Here is an 8681-nt window from a genome sequence, read left to right on the forward strand (position 1 = left end):
GAGATTTTCAACATCAAACTCAACTGGTTATTACTATTGTTACAGGGCAACTGTTAAGTTCTCTGTCTATTGCCCTAGTTCCAAGTAAGAATAATAATATCATTGTCATTTGCAATGTTTGTACATGTGGAGTCAATTTAACTGGCTCAATATTTAAAGCACTTACTGGCTCAAATGATTGAGGTGATGTAGTTTCAAGTCACTAAAGCAACATATTAAATCAACCTCTCATTCACCTGTATTTGAGAAATTCAGGGACAAAAAATTCATGAACTGTCTAAGAGAATAACAGCACCCTGTCTTGGTAGTGAACATGATATTTTTATTAAACTGGACTGGACTAATGGCCAATGATAACTTTGTACTCTTATACGTGACCCCCGCACCCCCCTCTTCTAGTTCCTCAGCAGTCTCAGGCCAACTCGACAGCCAGGCATTTCTTCTGATTTGCTCGTACATAGTTTGTGCTTGTTTACGCAAATGCCTGAGGGCAGACGCCAAGGATTCCTTGAGACAGTCGGTACAGCCCGTACCAAACTCAAAGAACAATGTTTGAGTTATCATCTGTAATATTATGTCAAGGGGGGAAAGAGAGAATAAAAATTATTGTATGATTGCTGACCAAAGACTGCACTCTGTTTTGTCCCAAAGATTTGCAGGGATCCAAATCAAGCCACAAAACTGATCAATTGTTTAGACTTCCATTAATTTTAAGCTTATACAATATGGCTTACAATATCTACTATTTTTAAAGGTTATAAAATAGGCTTTTCATGAAAAAAATCCCAGCATAAAAACCAAGGACTTTTCTGAAAAATAACTGTAAACAACAAAAATCTGAAAAATATTTGAAAATATTTGAGCAGAAATAGAGAAAAACTCAAAATTATATCTTCTGTTACAGAAAGTTGAAAAAGTAGCCTTTTTTTTAGTTAACCAAGATTTCCACCAAATTTGGCTAAAAAAGAAGGAGCTGTGATTTTTTTTAATGATTTTTCAAAATTATGTATGTCAACAAACATGAAAATTGCATTCATTTAATTTGTATTTGACAATCTGGCCCGATTTTCAACGCAAAAAGGACAGTCCCGGCTTTGTTCATGGCATTCAAAAAACAATTGAAGAAATGGTGGCCTGTGCAAGAATATTACGGACCTCAAGCACCTGCATTTTTGAGACAGCAACGGGAGTTGAGCTGTTTTCCCTGTTAACTTGTCTTCACACAACCAACCACATTTACATTGATTGCTAAGTATCTTTTCTCCATTAGAGATGATTACACAAAAAACCTGGGAGACACCACTGTCCTGGCACGCGAAACACTCTCTTCTGGTTGCCGTCCATGTCTCAAAAACGTGTGTGCTTAAGGAGGGTTTTCAGCTGAGCGTGCACGCGCGTAAGCCACACATGCATTTCTAAAGCTGCTTGCGTCAGCTCATTCTAAATGATTTTGCTCACCTTTTCTTCTAATTCTCACACAGATACATCTGCTTTTCGCAAAAGCTATGCAATTTTTGCTCAAACAATATGATGGTCACTTAAACCCTTATTCGTTGCCATGGTAACCGGTATTTTGAAGGAAAATGTCATGTGAGAAATATATGATGGATACTTAATACACTAGCCAAATTTCGTCTTGAGTTTTGATATAATTACCCCAATTATATATAAGGAGAATATGTTTCATTGTGTGAAAAAAAGAGAAATTATTTGCAGCCTCCCTAAGGCCCCTGTTGTCATCACTAACCTCAATTTCCCGTTGTTCGTTTCTAACTGCCGTTTCAAAAGTGCTTGAAATTGTTTCCTGACATTTTTCCCACCCTTTAGCAGAGGTTTTGCTATGAATAATCATTTCGAACAGTCCGTAAAAGTGAGAGAAATTTCGCAAACACACCACTCGAAGGCTGACCTTCGAGGACAGTGAGGGCTGTTGTATACGAGCTATTGAAGTTTCCACGCTGAAACTGGGTAGATGATTGGCTAAACATATTCACAATAAACCCACCAAATTTGGAGACAACCGGATGTAAACCTATTTTTTCAGGACTACACCCAACGCACGTGCCCAGTGAAAAATGCCAGCACGCGAACGTTGAAGGCAACACCACTAAAGACTCTCGAGCTATGACCACTCGCGTGATCCCGTGGTGTTAATTAGCTGTTAACACCAAGAATTGCGAGGTTGAAAGAAAAGTAAGAATTGAGCTCAGGGTTCATAAAATTTATTCCATATTGTTTTCTTTTTCAGTTTAGAAGACTCTTTGGCAAAGGGTGTAAACTTACCTGAAATTGAACTTTTCGGTCTTATTCGTTTAAAAGAATCCAGATAAAAAATGGAAGCGCTTAAATATGTAATCACACCAGAAAATTGCCGCTTTTTTATCAGGCTATTAGCAGATTTATTTTCCCAATTTTAAAATTTTCAGTCTGCATGCTACAGTGGTGATTTCTGCACCTAACTGATCACGGCACGCGGAGTCACGCCACGGTTGTAATTTTTTAGCAGGGTTTCTAAGTGCGTGCTATCTCTACAGCACTTGAAAATCATCGAATGAAACAATCTTTGCAATTGAATGAGGTTTTAGACTCCTGAAAAAAAAAACCGGGAGCTAACAGCTAAAAAAACAAAAACAACCAGTGTCCGTTAATCGTGGAAATGCTTTAATCTTATTGGCTGTAAATGACGTCAGATACACCTTTAATAGAAACCGTTATTTTTTACAATTTCTAATTCAAATGTGAGAAGCCATCTAGCATTCGAATATGGATCGCTTTGTTCGCATTCCGGAGAACTTACTTTTAGAAGTTATAACGCTATCAAATGATTTAAAAACTAGTGCGAGGCAACTCCCAGCAAGTGCTCAAGAGAAATTCCAACAGCTACAGAGCAAGTTGGGAGAGATGAGAACTTTTTCTGCGAACGAAGTTGGCAGCACTTCAACCCCGCCGGCGCCCGTAATCGAGGAAAGTTCCTTAGCTACTATTCCTGTGCATGTATCCATTGCACAGACGGGGGAAGCTGAAAACAGTGGCTCAATGATGCCAGGTAAGAGTGCAAATCAATAGGTGTAAAAGAATTGAACTTCGAGACAATTGTCTAGTTATTCATTCTTCTCCTAGATGTCACGCCCATGGAAACAGAGGTTATTGCAGGGGCTCAAACTGGTAGGTTGACATCACAATTTCACATTCATTGTCAACCCTACTGTTAGTCTAAAGATGTGCTATCTTTGATTTTCCGTCTCGTAGCTACCACTCCCATTGCACAGGCGGAGGGCGCCCAAATGAGTACCTCAAGAATGCCTGGTAAGACTTTATACGGCCAAACCAATAGTACAACATTAACTAAGTTTAATGTAGCGTTTCAAAAGGCGTGTCTGATTTATCTGAAACACTTGCCAATTTAAAGGGGTAGTGTCATGGATTTTAGCAAAAATCTGGAAAGCAAAGGAGACCTGTTTTCCAATGGCAAACAAAAAATTAATGGCCAAAGTTTCTTCAAAACGGCTATTTTAGCTCACAAAAACTATTCTTAAGTGTTTTCAGTTACGCGTAGCCAAGATTAAAATGAATGCCAATCTGAAAACGTCGGGCCGACCTTTTGAAGTACTCCCCTTGCATTTTAGATAAATTCCGTAAGAACTTAGTGTGGCTCAATTTAAGAATGAAAAAGTTACTGAAAATCAATTTAGTAAATTTATGGTCAAAATAAAAATGATAATTCCATGATATTACCCCTTATCCTCTCTTTTTTTGGCTAGACCTGGTTTCCATGGAAACCGAAGCTGCTGAAGAAGCGCCAAACGGTGAGTTGACAACGCTAGTCATATGTATAAACTGTAAATCCCAATTTTAGTCAGAAAAGATTACCCACAATTTAAGTGCCTTTGAAATACAAAAGGTAACTAAAGCTTATTTGAAAGTCGTTTGCAGGAAAGAAACATGGTGTTTTCATTTTTGAAGTATCGTTCTAGACATTTTAATTTTTTTTGCGTAAAAACTGATGACGTCATCAAACGTTCCAAGGGCAAAAAAATTACAAAATATACAATATCTTCCAAAAACTGAGACCGCTGCTCTTGAAACTTGGCACTTGTAATGTACATCCGCCACTCATGCCGAGTTTAAATAATCGTCCCTCTCACAATTTCAGAGCTATTCTTGTTTTTGTGATTCATCCTCCAATGGACCCATTGATTACGTCATCAATTTGCTCATTTGCATAACACAAGAAAATGATACGTCAAAACGGAAAATTCCATTCTTAACCATTTTGAAAACAAATTCAAATAGGCAATAATCATTTTTACTTCATAGACACTTAATTTTAAGCAATGTCATGTTACCATGACAACAAGACAGCAACCTAAAAACACCTAAAAAACATCACAGGAGTGAAATCAAAGCCATCTTAAATTTGCGATTTGTGGAGGTAGCTGTGAATATGCACTGGATGGTTTTAAATCCACGCAGCTCATTACTTCTTTAGCAAAAAAATAAAGGGGCTGTGTCACAAAACATAGTCAAATCTAGTTACTGGGAACTGGCAGCTAAATGAAGCAAAATGTAAAATAACATTTTAAAACAATGAAGGAGAGGTTAAGTAAAATACCTCAGTTTATGTCTTAAAATTTGTGTGCTCTGAAGACATTTACTTTTTGTGATGTAGGTTAAAGTTGCCTTGTTTCAAAGTAGTCTCATATCAAGAAGGAGCAAGTAATTGGTAAAAACTACACAAATAATTGCACTACCATGACACAGCCCCTTTGATAAATGGAGGTCACCAAGTGCATTTTTGAGCTTTCAGCATTCAAAGACAACTATAATTATTACAGACCTGGGTCTTCTTAAATAGATTGTCTACTCGTCCTAGTGTGACCAGTTAGGTCACACTATCATGGAGCATGTTTTGTTAAGACATAATTGTTGTTTACATGGTACCCTAACGCGTAGCTGCTTGGTAATACGGTGTTGCACACACAGTCAGTCAAATCAAAATATTTTTTAGAAAGCATGCTTTTAAGCATGCATAATTAATATGCAGACTTCTGCATGTTTACCAGTATTTGTTGGATTTTGTTTGTTCACAGTGACTGAGAGCCAAGAAAGCAGACCAGTACGTAAACGCAAAAGAAGGGTAGATTGCAAAACAAGATCTATGGTAAGCCATGACTCTCCAAGCTCCAGCCAAATTGTTTCAGTATTCTGTGATTTTCTTAATAATGTAAACTTATCTTATTTTCAGGTCAGAATTTGGATGAAACATGTTTGTCCTAGCAATACACACATATTGAACTGTAGTCAATTAAAAATACTTAACCATACAACTTTATATTCATATGGCACACAGTATTTGCAAGCTGATTATGACATTATTGATCTCTTAGGGAGAAACTTTGCAACAAGGAAATGGTGATGAAGAAGAACAGTTATCACAACAGGACCTGGCCGACTTACATAACCCAAAGTACTTAAAAGAACTGTTGGCTAAGGCAAGGTCTGCTTCTATGAAAGCAAAACTTTACCTGGAGTATTTGGGAAACTGCCACTTCAATGTCGCAGAACACCCAGATTCTATCATACAATTCTCTGAAGGAGACGTGAGGGCGCTTGCTGGTATTGAGGAAAATCATGAGCGAGCAACACAGGTACAACATACTTATGTAACTAGAGGCATACATAGATACGCATAAGTTGGCTACTGACAAGTGCAGCGAAGCAGTTAAACCAAAGTCTACAAGACGAAAGACATCGACTCCTTGAAGCCAGCTTGCACTGTGCCCCTTCGAGAGTAATGTTTTCATACTAATTATGCCAAAAAATGTGTAAATGTGATAAATGAAAATATGATGTGTTCCATTACTGAGCAGGCACCTGCCTAGTTTAGCTTTATATAGCTATTTTGGTTCCCTTATACCAACTTTGTCTGTTCTAGGTTATAATATATAGTATTTTGTATTCCTTCTGTCTAGTTAACATATGAATAATTTTTTTTTTCTGGTAAGAAGGCTATGGACCCCTTTATAGTAATCATTTCTCTACAGTTACCTTTTTTTTGGCAAATGATTGTGTTCTATTTAACAATTTCTTTGTCTGGTTTGACTGACGACCACATTCGGTGAATCAAAGGACCAACACAGAGGATGCCTAGCAACGTAACTTGATTTATCACATGTTTTTGAGGGAGGCAACAGCACGTGAACAGTCTAACACAAAATCATTAGCATGGATGTTCAAGAACTATATTTCTAGTTTTGTCCAATAACAATCCCATGCTGCAGTTTACGAAAAAAAAAACTGCCTCAGATTCCTTTCATTTCCTGAAAGTTTTCCTATGGAAGAGGAATGGGACTAGTTGCACCCCCATGCACTTATGATTGAAGTGATATCAGATTTCCATTGAAAAATTTACTTCAAAGAACCATCCATGCAACCTTTTTGTAGGGCTCTTGACTGAAAAACATTCCTTTAGCAACCACTGCCTTTCCATAGTTAAGTGCCACCCTCCTTAAATTTGTGATTTTTATTGTTACATCCTACAGGTTTGAAGAAACTTAATCTGGCACTTCAACATCGGTTTCAGCTTGCAATTCAGCAATCTGAGGCCATTGGTTCATTCCTGTCAGCAGCAATTTCTGAACACCGTAGCATTTCCTATACGGAGTCTCAAGAGGAAGCCAAAAGCGTGGTCGACAAAACTGACAGTTCTTTTGAACATTCTTGATACCATCGAGAACCTGTCCATGTCTGCAACAGCTCTACATGATCACATCCTCCTATCCAGAACTATTGCTCACTTCCCACATTGCGGTATTGTCAATGAACAGTGAGCCATTTCCTTGGAGCTCTGATGTCAGAAACAGCAGTCAAACATTCCTCGCAGATAGGATTCACTTAGACGCCAGAGCACCAGAGAATATCAGTGACTGTGAATGAGAGAAAGTCAGTACGACTCATCAGCGTCACACCCACACAGACCAGACTTTGTCAGAACCCATACAACACCAATCAGTCAATCCTTGCGATGGTGAGGCGTTAGTCACCAATATTGATTTCACCCTTGAAAACCCACTGCGTGATGCAGTTTGGACTCGCTTTAATGGCATCGATGCACCAGAGTTGTCTACAGGTGAATTTCTTTAAGTCTCCAGCCCGTGAGAATGTTATTTGTAAAGCGTGTCGGGCACCTGAGTTTTGTGTGGTCTCCATTTATTTCTGCGTATGTTTGTTCAAAGTGGCAGTGCTGACTTGTGTGAGGAGAAAATTGATGAAGAATATGAAACCCTGTCGACAATTACGGGCGCCCCCTTAAGGAATTCTGGTTGAGATTCATGCATCCCGAAGTAACTGAAGTTGAGATGAATTCTTGAACCAACTGGAAGCTCTGGTTCCTGCACAGGTAGAATGCCGCCAACGGCTCATGTCACCATTTTCAGTGACCCAAGCAAGCACCACTGAGCCTTTTTACTTTCTCTTAATGCCCTGCTAGTTGTCACTGGTTTTAGTCATGTTTTCACTAGATTCCACCCAGAGAACCGCTTGCTTGCCCTACAGAAAATTGCAAAGGAAAACAGATTGGGTCCTCTGTGGTGTGGAGCAACACGAAAGTGTGTATTTGGTGTGAAATGCAACAGCAGAGAAGACATTGTTTTGCAGAATTTGGATGAAAACTCCATGTATGGTTCTTGTGTTGAGAAGTACTTGCCATGGCATGAGAGAGAAGCCTGTAAGAAATTGTGCTCAAACAAGGTCACTAGAAGCGAGGCCAATGACAATTTGACGAAGGCCCTGCCTGGAAGACCACCAGCATGTGGAGTCTGTTTTGACATAAGGTATGTTTGAGGCTAGCTATTTGTTGTGTTCTAAGATTTCACAATCCTAACCTTCCTTGGTTCTAAGATAAACCCTCAGACACTTGTAAACATATTTAAAACCTATTTTTTCTTTAGACTACAAACAAAATGATAACTAATTGTCCCTTTCTTCCCTTGCAGTTCATCACGTGATCAGAGCCATAGTACATATATGACTACTAAGACGGGAGAGGCATATCTTTGTCTCAAGCAGAGCAATGTGGTAGGCATCGGTGGAGCATCAACCGGTCTGGGATTGTTCACATTGAAAGAAATACCTCCCAACACGTTTGTCTGTGCTTATGCACCGACGGCTACCTTACGTCGCAATCAACAAGATGGGGATTACGCAATTGAATTGACAATTGGGGTCGACGCATTTCAGTTAATGGCCAGGAAAACACTTTTGAAATTGGTCTGGGAATGTTCGTGAATGATGGAACCTTTCCATTCAGTTTAGTGCCTGAAAATTCTCACGACAGGTAACAGAAAGGATCAATTGTGAATTTGCCAAAAGGGACAGTGAAGTGTGGATAAGATCGACAAAAGCCATCAAGGCAAAGCAAGAACTTCTGGTACAGTATTCCCATGACAATTCATACTGGAACTCGATCTTCTCTGCCGAACAACTGGAGAGGGTTAAACATGCCCCCACCCAGTGTGGTTCCCTTATTCATGAGGCAGAAGAAGCCATTTGCATGTTGAAATTTAGTTTGTAACTTATGAAAAGATGTTGAATTGAAGATATGTTAAAGTACATGCTATTCAATGAAACGGTAATCTGACATATGAAAAAAAAAACAACAGAAATTCCGGCCAGGAATTTGG

The 8681-nt window shown here is 38.9% G+C and overlaps 1 long non-coding RNA gene across 1 annotated transcript; it reads right to left on the minus strand.

Moving 5' to 3' along the window:
* Window positions 1-299: 299 nt before the first annotated feature.
* On the minus strand, window positions 300-1901 carry LOC137987242 (uncharacterized). The gene is made up of 2 exons (XR_011120389.1): window positions 1748-1901; window positions 300-564 (listed from the first exon to the last, which is right to left on the minus strand). It is a non-coding gene; the product is annotated as an uncharacterized lncRNA (long non-coding RNA).
* Between the last annotated feature and the right edge of the window lie 6780 nt (window positions 1902-8681).

Source organism: Montipora foliosa, unplaced genomic scaffold (assembly GCF_036669935.1).
Source record: "Montipora foliosa isolate CH-2021 unplaced genomic scaffold, ASM3666993v2 scaffold_321, whole genome shotgun sequence".
NCBI classification, from domain to species: Eukaryota; Metazoa; Cnidaria; class Anthozoa; order Scleractinia; family Acroporidae; genus Montipora; species Montipora foliosa.